Raw genomic sequence first — 19,542 nt, 5'->3', positions numbered from 1 at the left:
CACCTGTTTAGGATTCATCAGGTGTAGATAATCCGGACCACCATCTCAATCCTCCACTCACCTATAAGTTCCCTTGGATTGCACCACCTCTCCAGCTGCCACTCATCATGTCTGCCTTGGCTGGGACCATGGGTCACAGCTCACAGTCTCTCCAACCTGGCACTGAATGAAGACTGCACAGATAGAGGTTACCAAAAAAGAGGCAATGCAGAATAATGGAAAGAATTTTAGCCTACCAGGGGCCAGAGAACTGAGTTTGGCATGGCATGATTAAGTAATTGGTACTCCACAGAAAAGTACTCACCATTTGTGGAACAATTATTCTGTGTCAAACACTCTGCTGATATGCTTTGCAATGTGCGCTCTTGTGCAACCCTCACAACAACCTTATGAAGTGGATGGGGTTTATTTATCTCATTTGTATCTGTTTTTTAACAATTAGGAAATTCAGGTCCAGAAGAAATTAAGTCACTTGTGCAAGGTCACATAGCTAGTTAATAACAAAGCTTCAGTGACTCAGATGTTCACACTAAACTATAGTCCCTCCACACAATTTGAGGTAGAAATGCACTACTTATCCTCTACCTTCTGCTTCGTCTTTTGCAAAACAAGGGATTTTTCATAGATGATATCATCTGGCTATAGATTCTCATTATGTAGGAAATTGAGTTTATAGGCTTTGTATACATCAGAGGTCTTACATATAAAATATCTCCAGATTTACTTTATACAGTAGATAGATTTCTCAGCCATGATTTGCATGTGCTCATTTTGTCTGTAAACATGGCCTTTGATGTGCTGGGTTTTCAGATCCCTTCCCTCCCCTCTGCCCAGATCACCTATTGTTTCTAAGATAAACCTCTACAGTGTGTTTAGAATGGAGGTATAGGGCTCTTGAGGGTAGCAAACGGAGAACCTATAGGTTTATAAAAGTAGAATATGAAGGAAGGATGACAAATAGAATGTAAAATAATAGAATGTAATCCCAAGTTTATATTTGTTTATGTTGTGATTTCTGTTCTTTCAGACTTTTTAAAACTGTGGATTTAAATGTTCTGCAAAGTCTTACACAAAAGCCCAATACAGTACATGAACTACGGAAAAGCAGAACTGCTCTGAACAAGGGAGAGGTGGGAGATCTGAGTCCTGGCCCCAGCACCCACTTCAACTTCAGTCACCTCCTTGGAATCTGGGGTTCTGCAGCTTGAAATAATCAGTTTGGATTTTAAACTTATTTGTAACATAATAATAATCCTAGGAACTTTAAAATAATATTTTGTACTAAATTTTAGAATTATTATAATAAGTGATCTAATAAAACAGTCTTTTCCTGAAAGATGCCCAGTAAATTCTCAATCAAAGTTACTTAGGGGATTACAGGGTGTGGCTGTGAGGAAGATGATAGATACATTTTATTTTCTACCTTCTATAATGTTTGTTTTCTTTGCCTTTTTCTTGCAATTAACATTTATATTTTTATGGTTAAAATATTAATTTAAACTTTTTTCAGATTTTGGAATTACATTCTCATTAATGGCTTTGTAACAAGAGAGACTCAGGTTGAAATCCCAATGCCATCACTTACCAGTTGTATGATTTTATCTCCTCTTAAATGCAGGTGGGAGATGGGGAGTAATTACAGAATTTTGGGGTGCTGATCTAAAGTGATAAAATTGTAAAGACTTAGTACATGGGGAGGTAATACATTTTCCCTGCCCCTGCCCACATGACTTTTCTGTACTTTAAATCGCTATTATCTTATTCTTATATAATAGGAAAAGTTAACCTTTGGTTAATACATAAGATAATAAGATTTAAAGAATAATACATAAGATAACAGGATTTAAAGTACAGAAAATCAGTGTACAGTGAATATTTATAGGAACAAATCTACAAATCATATTTTAAAGCTTAGTATGTCTTTATTTTCATATGTTAATACTCCTGATCAAGGAACTGATCTTTTTTAAAAAAGATTTTAACCCCCTCCCACCCCCACCAGCCTCTAGTAGCTACCATTCTACTATCTGCTTCTGTGAGTTCAACTTTTAAAGATTCTACATGTAAGTGAGATCATGTGCTATTTGTTTTTCTGTGCCTGGCTTATTTCATGTAACATAATGTCCTCTAGGTTCACCCATGTTGTTGCAAATGAAGGATTTTCTTCTTTTTGAGGTTGAATAATTTTCCGTTGTGTGTCTATATATACACCATGTCTTAGTTTCTGTTGCTTATAATAGAATACCTAAAACTGAGTAATTTATAAATAAAAGGTATTCATTTATTATAGTGTGGAAGCTGAGAAGTCCAAGGTCAAGGGGCTTCATCTGGTGAGAGCCTTCTTGCTGGTGAGGTCTCTGTAGAGTCCCAGGGCAGTCTGGGGAATCACATGGCAAGGGGACTTAGCGTGCTAGTCCTCTTCTTATAAAGCCACCACTCCCATGATAACCCATTAATCCACTAACCCATTAGTCTATTAATCCATGACCCAAACACTTCTTAAAGACCGCATCTCTCAACACTGCCACATTGGCGGTTAAATTTCAACATGAGTTTTGGAGAGGACAGATGTTCAAACCGTAGCACCACATTTTATTTACTCATTTATTTGCTGTTGTACACTTAGGTTGATTCTGTATCTTGGCTATTGTGAATAATGCTGCAATAAGCATGGGAATGCAGCTATCTCTTCAACATAGTGATTTCATTTCTTTTGAATATATACACAGAAGTGGAACTGCTGGATCATATAGTAATTCTACTTTTAGTTTTTTGAAGGGCCTCCAAACTGTTTTCCGTAATGCTGTACCAATTTACATTCCCACCAACAGTGTATAAGCGTTCCCTTTTCTCCACAAAAGAGTAATCTCTAAACAAATAATTAGCCTTTAGAACAGAAGAGCAAACTGAAGCACAGTTGTCTAATATGCAAATTGTTTTGTTTGCTGGGGGTTTTACCTAGGCTGTCAGTAGTTCTCAACTCTGGTCCCACATCAGAATTACTGGGGAAACAAACAAAAAAATTATTCCCCAGGCTTCATCCTAGACTAACTGAATCAATTTCTGGGGGTAAGACCCAGGCATACATGTTTTGTTTTGTTTTGTTCTGTTTTGTTTTGTTTAAAGCTCTGCAAGTGAGTCCATTGTGCAGCTAGACTTGAGAACTAGCAGGCTTTTAGCCTCAGCCCACCAATGCTGATCTAGATAGATTTAGTACATTCATGAGCTAAGGTGAGCTAATATATTATTCAACACCCATGTAAGATTAATAAATTGTGACATCTTACCGTCTTTTCCTTCCCTTTCCTTCTCCTTTGGCTTATTTATTTATTTATTTTTAAACAAGGACCAAGCAGTGAAGGGGGCCAAGCCAGGGAAAGATTCAGAGACAGGAAGGAAGTGCAGCGGATGTGCATAGACGGATGGGAGATCCAGGCTTGCAGAATAAACTTTTTGCAAAGGTAGTAAAAATAAATGGGCACCCCCTCCCCACCAAGCCAAGGAAAATTTTCTACAACTAATGTCACTTTGGGGCAGTGGGGGCTAACTTACATTGTTTCAAGAGGCCTAAGGAAACAGACAATTTCTCACTGAAGAAAATTTATTTTGTCTTGACACACCAGACATTATAATGTGCTAGGTTTGTGTGTTTGGACATGGTCTTCAGGTATTTGTGCAGATCCTCTTTGTCTCTAGTCACTAGCCAGAGTTTAGGGGAACTGGTACAATCTAGCCCCCATTAACTCTTGAAACTGACCAGCTCAGGCTCCTTTTTAGAACGAGACTCCAAACTAAGGAGAAATTTTTAGAAGTGGAATAAAATGTACATAATAGGAAATGATACAAACCAACTTACAAAAATCAGTTATATTTAAGTATGTTAGCAATAAATAATCTGAAAAAGAAATTAAGAAAACAATTCAATTTTCAATAGCATCAAAAAGGATAAAATACTTAGGAATAAATTTAACCAAGGAGGTGAAAGACTTGTACAGTGAAAACTTATTGCTAAAAAGAAATTAAAGAAGACATAAATAAATGAAAGACATTCTGTGTTTATGCATTGGAAGACAATAGTGTTATGATGACAGTATTACCCAAAGTGATCTACAGATTCAATGCAATCCCTATTAAAATCCCAATGTTATTGCAGAAATAAAAGGAACCCATTCTAAAACACATATGGAACCTCAGAGAGCCCCCAATAGCTAAAACAATCTTGAAAAAGAACAACAAAATTGAAGGTTTCATACTTCCTGATTTCAAAACTTACTACAAAGCTACAGTAATCAAAACAGTGTGGTACTGGCATAAGCACAGACATATGGGCCAATGGAATGGAATGGAATAGAGAGTCCAGAAATAAACCCTTGCATTATATGGTCAGCCTATTTTCAACGAGGTTTGAAATCAATGGGTAAACAACAGTCTTTTCAACAAATGGTGGTGGAAAACTGGATATCCACATGCAGAAGAATAAAGTTGGACCCTTACCTTATACCATGTACAAACATTAACTCAAGATGGATGAAAGACCTAAATTTAAGAGCTAAACTGTAAAACTCTTAGAAGAAAACATAGGGAAAATTTTTATGAAATCTTGGATTTAGCAATAGTTTCTTTGGTATGACATCAATAACATAGACAACAAAGCAACCTACAGAATGAGAGAAAATATTTGCTAATAATATATCTAGAAAAGGATTAATAGTCAGAATATGTAAAGAACCCTACAATTTAATAATAAAACAACCCAATTTTAAAATGGGAAAAGGAATTCGATAGACATTTCTCCAGAGAAGATACTCAAAAACAATGCTCCACAATTTTAGTCATTAGGGTAATGCAAATCAAAATTACAATGGAATACCACTTTATACCTGCTAAGTTTATTACTATCAAAAAATAGAAAATAATATATATTAATGAGAATATGGAAAAATTGGAACCCTTGTGCATTGCTGGTGAGAATGTAAAATGGTACAGCCATCGAAACAGTTTGGTGGTTTCTCAAAAAAGTTAAAAAAATAGACATATGACTCAGTAATTTCATTCCTAGGTATGTTTTATTTTTAAAAGAATTGAAAATGATCATTCAAACAATACTCATATGCCAATATTCATATTATGCATTATTCATAATAGCCAAAATGTAAAAACAACCCAAACGTCCATTAACAGAAGAATGGATAAACAAAATAATGCTAGATATGAATATTACTCAGCTATAAAAAAATGAAGTTTTGATATATTCTACCTGGATAAACCTTGAAAACATTACACTGAATGAAATAAGACAGACACAAAAGGACAAATATTATATGATTACACTTATATGGGGTATCTAGAATAGGCAAAATGATAGAGACAGAAAGTAGAATAAAAGTTAGCAGGTGTTGGAGGGAAGAGGAAATGGGAGATGTTGCTTAATGTGTACAAAGTTTCTGTTTGGGATTATGACAAAAGTCTGGAAATAGATAGTTACACAATATGGCGAATGTACTTAATGCTACTAAATTGTATACTTTAAAAATGGTTAAAATTGGCAGGGCACGGTGGCTCATGCCTGTAATACCAGGTCTTTGGGAGGCCGAGGTGGGTGGATCACAAGGTCAGGTGATTGAGACCATCCTGGGTAATGTGGTGAAACCCCATCTCTACTAAAAATACAAAAAATTAGCTAGGTGTTGTGGCACGCACCTATAGTCCCAGGTACTCGGGAGGCTGAGGCAGGAGAATCACTTGAAACTGGGAGGCAGAGGTTACAATGAGCCGAGATGACACCATTGCACTCCAGCCTGGGCAACAGAGCAAGACTCCGTCTCAAAAAAAAAATGGTTAAAATTATAAATTTTGGGTTATGTATATTTTGCTACAATAAAAAAGTGAAAAAATTAACATGACAGGGAAGAGTTGTGAAATGGTTTGAATTTGTGTCCCCACCCAAATCTCATGTCGAATTAGAGGAGGGGGCTGGTGGAAGGTGATTGGATCATGGGGGTGGATTTCCCCGGTGCTGTTCTTGTGAAAGTTTAGAAAATTTGCAGCCTGACCATATGGTAGTAAAGAAAAACCCATTTTCTGGACAGAAAGTCAAGCTGGCTGCAGAAATTTGCATGAGTGGAGCCAAATATTAATACTGAAGACAATGGAGAAAATGTCTCCAGGGCAGTTCAGAGACCTTCACTGTAGCCCCTCCTATCACAGGCCTGGAGGTCTAGGAGGGGAAAATGTTTCATGGGCCAGGCCTAGGGCCTGGCTGCTCTGTGTAGCCTCAGGACATGGCACCCTGAGTCCCAGCTGCTTCAGCTTCAGCTGTGACTAAAAGGGGCCAAGATACAGCTCAGACAATTGCTTCAGAGGGTGCAACCCACAAGCCTTGGCAGCTTCCATGTTGTGTTGGGCCTGGGGGTGCACAGAAGGCAAGAGTTGAGTTTTTGGGAACTGATATGGTTTGGCTCTGTGTCCTCACCCAAATCTCATCTTATAGTTTCCATAATTCTCATGTGTTGTGGGAGGGACCCAGTGGGAGATGATTGAATCATGGGGGCGGGTCTTTCCTGTGCTTTTCTCATGATAGTTAGTGGGTCTCACGAGACCTGATGGTTTTAAAAATGGGAGTTTCTCTGCACAAGCTCTCTCTTTGCCTGCTGCCATCCATGTAAGATGTGACTTGCTCCTCCTTGCCTTCCATCATGATTGTGAGGCCTCCCCAGCCATGAGTAACTGTAAGTCCATTAAACCTCTCTTTCTTCCCAGTCTTGGGTATGTCTTTATTAGCATATTAGCATGGTGAAAATGGACTAATACAGTAAATTGGTAACAGCAGAGTGGGGTGCTGCTGAAAAGATACCTGAAAATGTGGAAGCAACTTTGGAACTGGGTAACAGGCAGAGGTTGGAACAGTTTGGAGGGCTCAGAAGAAGACAGGAAAATGTGGGAAAGTTTGGAACTCCCTAGAAACTTGTTGAATGGCTTTGACAAAAATGCTGATAATAACATGGACAATGAAATCCAGGCTGAGGTGGTCTCAGATGGAGATGAGGAACTTGTTGGGAACTGGAGCAAAGGTGAATCTTGTTATGTTTTAGCAAAGAGACTGTCAGCATTTTACCACTGCCGTAGAGATTTGTGGAACTTTGAACTTGAGATAGATGATTTAGGGTAACTGGCAGAAGAAATTTCTAAACAGCAAAGCATTCAAGAGGTGACTTAGGTGCTGTTAAAGGCATTCAGTTTTATAAGGGAGGCAGAGCATAAAAGTTCAGAAAATTTGCAGCCTGATAATGCAATAGAAGAGAAAATCCCATTTTCTGAGGAGAAATTCAAGCCTGCTGCAGAAATTTGCATAAGTAACAGGAGCCGAATGTTAATCCCCATGACAATGGGGAAAATGTCTCCAGGCCATGTCAGAGACCTTTGTGGCAGCCCCTCCCATCACAGGCCAGGAGGCCTAGGAGGAAAACATGGTTTCATGGACCAGGCCCAGGATCCCTGTGCTGTGTGCAGCCTGGGGATTAGGTGCCCTGTGTCCCAGCTGTTCCAGCTGAGGCTAAAAGGGGCCAATATAGAGCTTGGGCTGTGGCTTCAGAGGGTGCAAGCCCCAAGCCTTGGCAGCTTCCACATGGTGTTGAGCCTGCAGGTACACAGAAGTAAAAAATTTAGGTTTGGAAACCTCCACTTAGATTTCAGAGGAGGTATGGAAATGCCTGGATGCCCAGGTAGAAGTTTGCTACAGGGGCAGGGAAGTCATGGAGAACCTCTGCCAGGGCAGTGTGGGAGGGAAATCTGAGGTCAGAGCCCTGACGCAGAGTCCCTACTAGGGTACTGCCTAGTGGAGCTGTGAGAAGAGGGCCACTGTCCTCCAGACCCCAGAACGGTAGGTCCACTGACAGCTTGCACCATTCGCCTGGAAAACCACAGACACTCAATGCCAGCCCATGAAAGCAGCCAAGAGGGAGGCTACATCCTGCAAAGCCACAGGGGCAGAGCTGCCCAAGACCATGAGAACCCACCTCTCACATCAGTGTGACCTGGTTGTGAGACATGGAGTCAAAGGAGGTCATTTTGGAGCTTTAAGATTTGACTGCTCTGCTGGATTTCGGACTTGCATGGGGCCTATAGTCCCTTTATTTTGGCCAATTTCTCCCATTTAGAATGGCCATATTTACCCAATGCCTGTACTTTCATTGTATCTAGGAAGTAACTAACTTGCTTTTGATTTTACAGGTTTATAGGTGGAAGGGACTTGCCTTGTCTCAGATGAGACTTTGGACTGTGGACTTTTGAGTTAATGCTGAAATGATTTAAGACTTTGGCGGGCTATTGGGAGGGCATGATTGGTTTTGAAATGTGAGGACATGAAATTTGGGAGATGCCAGGGGCAGAATAATATGGTTTGGCTCTATGGCCCCACCGAAATCTCATCTTGTAGCTCCCATAATTCCCACGTGTTGTGGGAGGGACCTGGTGGGAGATGATTGAGTCATGGGGATGGGTCCTTCCTGTGCTGTTCTCATGATAGTGAATGGGTCTCACAAGATCTGATGGTTTTAAAAATGGGAGTTTCTCTGCACAAGCCCTCCCTCTGCCTGCTACCATTCATGTAAGATGTGACTTGCTCTGCCTTGACTTCCACCGTGATTGTGAGGCCTCCCCAACCATATGAAATTGTAAGTCCATTAAACCTCTTTTTCTTCCCAGTCTCACGTATGTCTTTATCAACAGCTTGAAAATGGACTAATTCATGAACCTCCACCTAGATTTCAGAGGATGTATGGAAATGGGTGTCCAGGCAGAAGTCTGCTGCAGGGGCAGAGGCCTTATGGAGAACCTCCACTAGGGTTGTGTGGAGGGGAAATGTGGAATTGGAGCCCCCACACAGAGTCCCCACTGTGGCACTGCCTAGTGGAGCTGTGAGAAGCAGGCCACCATCCTTCAGACCCCAGAATGGTAGATCCACCAACAGTTTGCACCATGCACCTGGAAAAGCTGCAGGCACTCAATGCCAGCCTGTGAAAGTAGCCACAGGGGCTATACCCTGCAGACCCACTGGGGTGGAGCTGCCCAAGGACTTGGAAGCGCATCCTTGCATCAGCATGCCCTGGATGTGAGACATGAATTCAAAAGAGATTATTTTAGAGTTTTAAGATTTAATGACTTCCCTGCTGAGTTTTGGATTTGCGAGAGGCCTGTAGCCCCTTTGTTTTGGTCAATTTCTCCCTTTTTTTTTTTCTTTTAGATTGTGTCTCCCTCTGTTGCCCAGACAGGAGTGCAGTATCACGATCTTGGCTCACTGCAGCCTCTACCTCCTGAGTTCAAGTGATCCTCCTGCCTCAGCCTCCAAGTAGCTGGGATTACAGGCACGCGCCACCACACTTGGCTAATTTTAAAAATATTTTTAGTAGAGACAGGGTTTCACCATGTTGCCCAGGCTGGTCTTGAATTCCTGACCTCAAGTAATCCACCTGCCTTGGCCTCCCAAATTGTTGGGATTTCAGGTGTGAGCCACTGCACCTGGCCGCAATTTCTCCCTTTTGGAATGGTAGCATTTACCCAATGCCTATATCCCCCTTGCATCTTGGAAGTAACTAAGTTGTTTTTGATTTTACAGGTTCATAGGCAGAAGGGATTTATTTGTCTCAGATGAGACTTTAGACTGTGGATTTTTGAGTTAATGTTGAAATGAGTTAAGATTGGGAGACTATTGAGAAGGGATAATTATATTTTGCAATGTGAGCAGGACATGAAATTTGAGAGGGGCTGGGGTGGAATTATATGATTTGGATTTGTGTCCCCACCCAAATCTCATGTTGAATTGGAGGAGGGGCCTGGTGAGAAGTGATTAAATCATGGATCATGGGGGTGGATTTCCCCCTTGCTGTTCTCATGATAATAAGTGAGTTCTCACAAGATCTGATGGTTTAAAAGTATATGGCACTTCCCCCTGCATTCTCTCTTTCTCCTGTCACTATATGAAGAAAGCACTTGGTTCCCCTTCACCTTCTGCTATGATTGTAAGTTTCCTGAGGCCCCCTAGTCATCCTTCCTGTTAAGCCTGAGGAACTGTCAGTCAATTAAATCTCTTTTCTTCATAAATTACCCAGTTTCAGGTAGCTCTTTATAGCAGTGTGAAAACTGACTAATACAAGTTGAAAGAAAAAGAAGAGCCAGATAAAAGTGAGTGAGGGAAACAGAGCCAGGAAATCTTAGAAGTCCAGCCACCATATATATTTTTTGACACTACTCAGAAACAACAAACGGGAAAGCTTTGTGAAGTTTGAAAAACTGTCTGGACCAAATCTCCTTTTAAAAGTTCAAGAAACAAAATTCATGTAAAAATGATCAACAAAAAAAATACTAAGGTCAACTCTCATATAGTTACTACAACAAAGTGAATAAAGATCATAATAACCTCCAGAAAGATATTCTCAAAAAAAATTAAAGCTATAATGTCCTAGAAAAGCTAATACACACTGAGTGACATGAAACATGAAAGAACAACATACATCAGAATTAGAGAAACTCAGAAATTGGAACAGAACTCACAGAAGAATTAAACGTTTTATTTTATTTTTTATTTTTTTATTTTTATTTTTGAATTAAACATTTAAAAAAGCATTTGAGAAATAAAGATTGACCTATAAGGAACACAAGAACACATAAATATAACTAATAAAAACTTAAAAGAAAATAAGGTAAAAAGGAGGGAAATTTATAAACTTAAAAATAAATGAAGAAATTAAAAAGATTTAAGGGAAAGTGACAAATGTTGAAGATAGACAAAAGAGGTTCAATATGCAGATAATAGAAGTCTCCAGAGAAGCAATCTAAAGCAATCCAAAACAGAACAAATATTTAAGACTTTAATCGAAGAAAACTTTCCTGAAATTAACAAAATATATGTATTTGAAACTACATTTTGAAAGAAATACACACTGTTTACTTTCAAACTAGAATGACCAACAAACATTCTAATAAAATTACTGGATTTGAAAGAAAAAGATAAAGTTATTTGGGCATCTAGGCAAAGTGAGAAGGTGCCGTCTACAAACCAGAAAGAGGGCTCTCAACAGATACTGAATCTGCTGGAGCCTTGATCTTGGACTTCCCAGCCCCCAGAACTATAAGAAATAATGTTTCTTGTTTATAAGCCACTTATTTTGTGTTTTTGTTGTTGTTGTTATAGCAACCCAACTGGACCAAGACACCAAGTAGTTTGTATCCAACAAAATTGACCTTCAAGTAAAATGCCATGAACAAACTGTAAGCAACATGCAAGAACTCAGAGCATATTCTTTCCATAAGCCCTTCCTAAGGAATCTAGTAGAGGACAAGCTTTCAGACAACCAAAATGACTAAAGATACATAAACATAAGGAACTAATGGTAAGCATTAAATATATATTTGAACTTTAATTAGGATTAGAATTGTAGAACTGTAAAATTAAGACTAAATTAGGGTAAAATAGGAAGATTATGGTATAGAATGGCTATAGAAGCTGATAATTTAGATAGAGTATAACTATAAAAGATGGATAGCATATGCAAAAGAAACTGTTTTCAAGAATCAAAACTGATGATGGTAGTATTAATATTGTTATTCTGAGATTATTATTATATGTTTAATGCAAACTAAAGCAAATTAGTAAATTGGGATATTCTAATTTCATCCTCCCTTTTGTCCTTGAGAACCAGAATTCTCTACATGAAAGAAAAGAGGTCCTAATGTAATATATGTTAAGTAAAAACTACAGTCCTGAAATTAAATTGGAAATAATATAAACTAATGAAAATATTATGAAGAATAATATTTCTCTAGAATATAAAAAAAATGAAGTATTCTTTAGTAGCTCTGTCTATTGAAAAGGCCTAGAAACAGTTACCAACCTAGTAACAATGAATACTCCTAGTGCTCATATTGTTATCTTAAAATTTCAACAAAAGAAACTAGAGCTTCTGGCCAGGCGCGGTGGCTCACGCCTGTAATCCCAGCACTTCGGGAGGCCGAGGTGGGCAGATCACGAGGTCAAGAGATTGAGACTATCCTGGCCAACATGATGAAACCCCGTCTCTACTAAAAATACAAAAATTAGCTGGGTGTGGAGGCACGTGCCTGTAATCCCACCTATTCAGGAGGCTGAGGCAGGAGAATCCCTTGAACCAGGGATGTGGAGGTTGCAGTGAGCTGAGATCGTGCCACTGCACTCTAGCCTGGTGACAGAGTGAGACTCCATCTGAAAGAAAAGAAAGAAAGAAAGAAAGAAAGAAAGAAAGAAAGAAAGAAAGAAAGAAAGAAAGAAAGAAAGAAAGAGAAAGAAAGAGAAAGAAAGAAAGAGAAAGAAAGGAAGGAAGGAAGAAAGGAAGAAAGAGAAAAAGAAAGAAAGAAAGAAAGAGAGAAGGAAGGAAGGAAAGAAAAAACAAAAAAACTAGAGCTTCTTGGAGAAATGGCTGATTCCAGGTTTGAGGCAGCAAATGTACAGATGTGCCTGGAACATCTTGTCATATCAGATAGCAAGGAAGCTATCAAAGACTTCTAGGGTCTTTGAAGCTCTTTGCACACTAGTGAGAGAGAGAGAGAGAAAAAAAAAAAGACTACTAGAATCTTATCAAAAGGAGCCAGGAGCCATATTGAAGAAGCTCCTGCTGGCCAAAGATGGGACAATTTGAGCTCTAATATCGTAGATGGAAACCTATTAAATATATTTAAATTCATGAATTTATAATAATATTAAAGAAATCTAAGAATGACAGAGAATCAGTTCCTTAACTTGAAAACTGGGTAAATTTTTTTTTAAAAAGCAGGTATTCATCGTGCCTTTCCTATCTCAGGGTAGTCAAATAGTAGATGAGAGGAAGCATCTCCTTATCCACTTATTGAACTAATAAATGAAAACAAAATTATTAGAATATCATGATTTTGCAAACTTCAATTAATTAATGCATCTAGGAATTGAGCATCAACGGCTGCTAACCTCAAAAAAGAGCAAACACCAGACATCATGATCATGTACCTCTTGATGAAAAGAACACACAACCATCTATAATCTTACAAAAGACATCAAACTTCAGTCTGAGGAAGACCCTGGATCAGCTGCCAACTTGCTGTCAATACAGAGGACAGAGAAACATGCTGAATTGCCTCATGAATGTGCAACCCCCAGACTCTGGAAAACCTCACAGATCAAGGGCTTAAGTTATTTAACAAATAATTGTAAGGAAAAGACTGAAAAGGCAAATCAAGTTTAAAAAAAAAAAAAAGAGTGGGGGGAGGGGTAAGGTGCACCCTTGGAAGATACCAAGAAAAACAAAAGCAACAGAAGTGACTACATGAAAGTCAGGTTAGCGGTTACTTTTGGGAGGAGGGAGAAAGGGGGTTGTCATTGAGGTAGGGCACATGGAGAGGCTCCTGGGGTGGCTGGCAGAGTTCTATTTCTTGATCCAGGTGGTGATTATAAGGATGTTCCCTTTATAATAATTCACTAGTCTATATATCTATATATTTGTTTTTTGTGGTTTTCTGTATTTATGTTTTATTTTACAATTAAAAATTTTTTAAAAACACTCCTTAACCTGCAGTAAACAGTTTTTTTAAAAAAACAAAAGAAGGTCCAAGTGAAGAGATCAGAAGCTATAAAATATTTCATATTGGGTGCAAACTAAATATAAAGCAAGCCAAAACCAGAAACACCCCCTCCCCCTCCCCCTCCCCCTCCCCCTCCCCCTTCCCCTTTTTTTAATTTAAAGAACTTTGTAGGTATCTTCCAAACCAATGAGAGATTCTTAACACACACAAAGGGAGGATGTCAGAGGAACCGTGGGGCTGAGTTGCACCACTGGAGGATGTCTAAAAAAACTACATAGACAACCTTCTAGCACTAAAACTTTAGCCCCATGGTTCCGCTGACATCTTCATTTTACAGATTAGAAAACTGAGGCCCAGAGGTAGCCAGTGTCTCATGCACGCTCACGAAGCTAGCATCAGACCCCGACCTAAGGCCTAGGTCTCCCAGTATAGGACTAAGACACGCACCAAGACAGTACCAGCCCGCTGACCGCCGCCTGCGAGGAGTAACTGGGGCGGTGCAGGATAAGTGCGAGGGGGCCCCGGGTCTGGCGCTAGGTTTGGCTGCTGATTCTCCGCTCCGGACTCCGAGGCAGAAGGCGGGTGGGCGTGGCGGGAAGGGCAGCAGGTCCACTCCCCGAGCGCTATGCAAATGTCATGCAAATCAGTGCATGGGGGCTGGAGCGGGTGGTTTGAGTCCTGACCCCGTAGCGCCGCGCTCTCACTCTCTCTCCTCAGCGCGCGTCCGCTCTCCGCTCTCCCACTTGCTCTCTCTCTCGCCGGTTCGTTCACCCCCGCCCCGCCCCGCCCCGCCCTGCCCAGTCCCGGACGCGCCTCTGGGGCTCCCCGCGCCGCCCGGTCGGCAGCAGGGCGCTGAGCGAGCTCGGAGCCCGCGCTGTGCGCCTGCGGCCGGGGCGCCCCGCCGAGCGCCGGTGCCTCGGCTCCCGGGCCGCCTTCGCCGCGCGGGTGAGTGAGCCCGCCCCATGCTTTTGTCCAGGCGCGGGCCCTGGAAGTCAAGGCTCCGAGGGTGGGAGTTCTGGGTGGGGGCTGGGACCCCCACCGTCTGTGCCTCCCGACTCCCCTAATGGAGAGGGGCCCCGGGGTGCGGCGAGGAGTCAGGGGCGTAAGGAGACGACCCCAGTGACGCCAGGCTGCACGAGTTTTCTTTTGGGGAGATGAAGTGCTTGGGGACACTGATGCGATTGCCTTTCTAGGAATCATCCGAAGGGGGTGCCTTTGATTTGAGGGGCGGAGGAGAAGCGGACCCTTCTCCCAGCTCCCAGACCCTCGCTAGAGGACTCGGTGACGGCCTCTGGGAAGGGGGTGCCACGTGAAGGTCCTTCCAGCCCAAATGTGATTCCGGGAAGGTAGGGCGGGGAAGGCGTCCCGCGAGTGCCAGACCTGGCCATCCCAGGCGAAGCTGGGGCGCGGGCTTTACAGACTTGTTCCTACTCCATACTCCTCATTTAAGCTCCTTTCCTCGCTCTGCCTCCTTCGCGTTAACTGGGGTCCCATTGTTGAGGGACCTTGTTCGCCGATGATTGCGGTTGGAAAGTTTTGGATAAACTTCTCAGGAGATATGAGTTGTCAATGGTTGAGGTAGACCCCTCCCTGGAACTTATGGAACTAAAACCCTTCAAGACCCAAAGGACTGAATTTCTAGGAGTGGCATTGCAGATGTGAAGATGGGCTGATGGGGAAATGGTTTCAAGGATTTTTTTTTTTTAGATTGGGGTGTGTGTGTTGGGGTGCGGGGCACTTTCTATTTCGTAGCCAGAAGGAGAAGACCCAGCTCTACTAGAGTCTAGAGGGAGTAAAATTAGCTGTTGTGATTCAGGGAGCTGGGTGGGTGTAGGGAAACACCTGGGCAGTGGGCATGATGCCAGACCTCAGGCCGTTGGTTTTTACCATCCCTCCTCTCCCCAAGTGCAAAGACCAGAGTATATGTAATGACCCTCCCACCGCACAGCCTTTGAGAGCCTGCCCTGGAGCTCCATCCCCCTTCCAAGAGAGGCTGTGTTCTTCTCTACCTGAATGGAATCCTTTTTGTCAAAATGCACTTATCAATAAATTATTTCCAGATGGTGGGCTTAGGAGGACCATTTGGGGAACCCCACCCACACTTCAAAGAATCAGGAATCAACAATGCAAGTCTCTGGGAGAAGTGTAGGTGCATCTGGTGACTTTATTAGGTTCCTACAAGGCATTTAGGGTTCTAATAGAACTGTTTTCTTTTCTCTTAAATTCTTGACCTCCTTCTCTCTTCTGTGATTCTCTTAGTCTCTTCCCCGCCTGCACACTGTGGGACTGTGGAGGATGATGCTGCTGGCACCACAGTGCTCTAGGGCAGCATGGAATTTTCCTTCCTGCCCAGAGTGAGGTTACCCCTTTTTCTCCCACTCTCAGTGGGCCAGGAGCCTTGGGTCTGGGAGGAACCTGAGCAGTTGGTCCTGGGTCCGGAGTGGTTGGACTCTGGATGCCGGATTGGGTAGCGGGTACTCTGGGGACATGCACAAGAGCTTTTTTGCCAAGATGTGCAGGTCTGTCTCATTGTTCACTGATGATACAAAGGATGCTGGACCTCATTTGCAGCTAAGCATGAGCTTGGAGAACCACCCCACAGTGGGGAAGCATTTATGCTGGTTTATCTCCCATGTTCAGTTTCTTTTGTGTAATAACTGGCTAGCTGAGGAGGAGGGTAGCTGCAGCATTGTAGATGTTTCCTTGTCTTATTTTTATTTTTATTTTTTATTTTGAGACAGGGTCTGGCTCTGTTGCCCAGGCTGGAGTACAGTGGCATGATCTCGGCTCACTGCAACCTTGACCTACCAGGCTCAAGGAATCCTCCACCTCAGCCTCCTGAGTAGCAGGGACTACAGGTGTGTGCCACCACACCTGGCTAGTTTTTTGGATTTTTTTGTAGAGATGGGGTCCTACCATGTTGTCCATACTAGTCTAATGGGCTCAAGTGATCGCCCACCTCTGCCTCCCAAAGTGCTGGGTTACAGGCATGAGCCACTGCACCCAGCCGGAGTAGTTGCTGTTTGTGTGAGGTTTGCTCACCCCTTCATCAGGGGCTGCTTCCCCAGGGGCCAGATCTTAGAAAACATATGCAGAGCAGACTAGGCCTTGGAACATTCCTAGGCTAACTGGTAAGGCCAGGTGGCCCCACCTGCTGCCTGAAAATGGTAGACAGACAGCTACAGTCACTGCAGAGGAGGGGCTCCTGGCTGGCAGGTGGCGGGGGGGAATCTGCTGAGAAGGCTTGTCAGAGAAGGAGGTGACCCAGATGGTGCAGAGGGGAGATGCCTTTGAGTTCCAAGGGTGGGGAAAGGTTCTGGGTCTCTGGCTAGGGAGATCTTTGCTGGCCTCAGAGGCATAGATTGTGAATGCACTGGGGTCACCATATACTCAGTGTCTTTGAGAATGACCCCTTGCTTTTATCCTCAAAATATAAGATAAGCCTAGAGTTTGAAACACAACTAGTTGGCTTGTCTGTCTTTTAGGAAGTTCATAAGGTGGGGTGGGGGTTTCAGAATGCAGCCTTGCTTGGGGATATGGGTACAGTGTCCCATGAGTATGGGGAGTCTTATTTAGTATCTTTCTGAGAACAATACTTCTTGGGAGTCTGGAAATATAAGCCTACTTGGAAGCCCAGCTGCACCTCTCACAGCTCAAACCAACCCACACAGGCTGGGAGATTGTTCATTCTTAAAAGCTTCCTGTCCTGTCTTTTCAGCAAATGTAGTAAAATTTAGAAACAACACTTAAAAAGTATCCTTTCCCAACAAAAGACAATGTCCTCGCTCAACTTGGCCAACAGAGGGTGCATGCAGAGGACATGAGGCAGGGCCATTTGCATGGAAAATGTCCATGTGGATGCTTAGGCCTGAGCAGGGTCTATTGGGTGGCCTGAGTGCTCAGAATCAAGGAACCGTCCAGCAGTGAGCCAGAGTGGGACAGAGCGATGTCACTGTGATGAGCTCCTATGCCATGTGACTTCTATTTCTTCCCTGTGCTCGCCCAGCCTCCTACCTTACAAGCAGGCAGACATGGTTGTGCGGGGAAGCAGTGCCCATACAAGCCACGCCCCTCTCCCACCTGCACCATTCTGCAGATGGATTCTGTTTATTCTTTCTTGAGTTTTGGCTGCACACTTTTCCATTCGTTTGATGCCAACAGGTTGAGCAAATGCATTCCCCTCACAAACTCAAGGTGGGTGGACCTCCGTATTTGCACTGCAGGCCAGCAGGTGCATCCCTCCTCCTTGTTGCATGCACCTGGTGTGTGAGGGCTGCAGCCCCCATGAAATTTACTGACAGCCAGCCCAGTCGGCTGGGGCAGGAGGAGAGCCAGCAACAGTTGCTGCCTCATGGGCTGGAAGGTAAGGCTGTGTTTCCAGATGCTGCTACCACCTTCTTTTCCCTGCCCTCCTGCTCACTGTACTTCAGTGTCTGAGGGTGAATGGGCACCCCACTAGGGAGCTGTGGAAATTTTTGTGTAGATCTGGCTTCTTAGATTTCCTACGTTGTCCCCATCCCCCCTCTGTTGGTACTTCCTTGCCCCCCTTCCACCCTCTGCTCCTCTCCTTCCCTGGGTCTTCAGTGCAGAGCCCTCTGGAGACAGAAAGCCCCTTTGGAGACAAAAGAAAAGGGATGAGAAGAGGATTTCCTTTTCTTTCAGACCTGCTTCTTGATTTTTTTCCCCTGGCTCTGGGCGCTCAGATCTGATGTTACTTTGTTAATCCAGGACCTTATGGGTTATTTCTCATAATCTTTGGGGGAACCGAACACCTGCAACTTGGGGCTTTTATAGTTGAGGATGCTGTTTACCTTTCTTGTTTTCAGAGATGAGGATTTCTGATGTATAGTAGGTCTCATTCAGGTTTCTGGCAGGAGGAGGCAGCCAGGCAGAATGTGATCTTTGGTGTTAAACTTGGGTTCAGTTCCATCCCGTTCACTTACTGGCTGGGTGTTCTTGGGCATGGGTTTTAACCTCTGTGAGCTGATTTGAGTTTTGTCATCTGACAATGAGGTCGGTTATAAAAATTAAATGAATATAGGAATATAAATAGGCACAAAACAAAGAATAGCTTTTATTATATATACTGGGCAGTGTTCTCCAGGTCTGTAGAATGACTTGTAAATCAACCAGCAGACACTAATGATGTCTACTTTCTATTGAGCTCTGTAGAGGATTATAAAACAAAGGTAATGTGGGCCAGGCACGGTGGCTCACGCCTGTAATCCCAGCACTTTGGGAGGCCAAGGCAGGTGGATCACAAGGTGAGGAGATTGAGACCATCCTGGCTAATACGGTGAAACCCCGTCTCTACTAAAAATACAAAAAATTAGCCAGGCGTGGTGGCGGGCGTCTGTAGTCCCAGCTACTTGGCTGTAGTCCCAGCAACTCGGGAGGCTGAGGCAGGAGAATGGCGTGAACCCAGGAGGCGGAGCTTGCAGTGAGCCGAGATGGCGCCACTGCACTCCAGCCCAGGCGACAGTGTGAGACCCCGTCTCAAGAAACAAACAAACAAACAACAACAACAAAAAACAAAGGTAATGTGCCTATGCTAAGAGACTCTGGGTGGGTAGCAAGAGAGCTAACACATATGAGGTAATTAGAAAACAGGGACAACATGCAATTTCCAACTTTCATTAACAGAATTAAAGGATGACAAGAAATTCAGGGGTTAGAGTGACGCAGGAAGGCCTCAAAAATGGAGAGGAGGAAGGGAGGGTGAGCATTTGCCAGGAGAGAGGAAGGCAGGAACATTTGGCTCCCGTGTCTGAAGGCTGTCAGCTCCTTCTTTGCTGGGCCCTGGCACAACACCTTTGACCTTGCAGCGCGCTCCCAAACATGCAGGTGTGCTTGTCCTGAGGTTTATTTTGGGGGTGGTTTTCATTCTGGCCTTGTTTTCCCTCTGCTGCCAATAATATTTCTGAAACATCTGAAATTGTTTTATTTTATACTCGATCA

General features: G+C 42.9%; 1 protein-coding gene across 4 annotated transcripts in view; it reads left to right on the top strand.

The window, feature by feature from the left end:
* The first annotated feature begins 14,360 nt into the window (after positions 1 to 14,360).
* The window catches only part of MYLK (myosin light chain kinase), a 278,820-nt gene continuing 273,638 nt past the window's right edge, over positions 14,361 to 19,542 (top strand). For 3 of the 4 annotated variants that reach the window (XM_063704112.1, XM_063704114.1, XM_055383826.2), the window contains exon 1: positions 14,361 to 14,529. The gene's annotated coding sequence lies outside the window, so the exon portion shown is untranslated. The remainder of the gene's footprint in view (positions 14,530 to 19,542) is intronic. The other variant, XM_055383827.2, reaches the window with a different exon arrangement.

Source organism: Gorilla gorilla, chromosome 2 (genome assembly GCF_029281585.2).
Source record: "Gorilla gorilla gorilla isolate KB3781 chromosome 2, NHGRI_mGorGor1-v2.1_pri, whole genome shotgun sequence".
NCBI lineage: Eukaryota > Metazoa > Chordata > Mammalia > Primates > Hominidae > Gorilla > Gorilla gorilla.
Note: the sequence above shows the minus strand (reverse complement) of the source record. Positions and strands in the feature narration are given on the sequence as shown.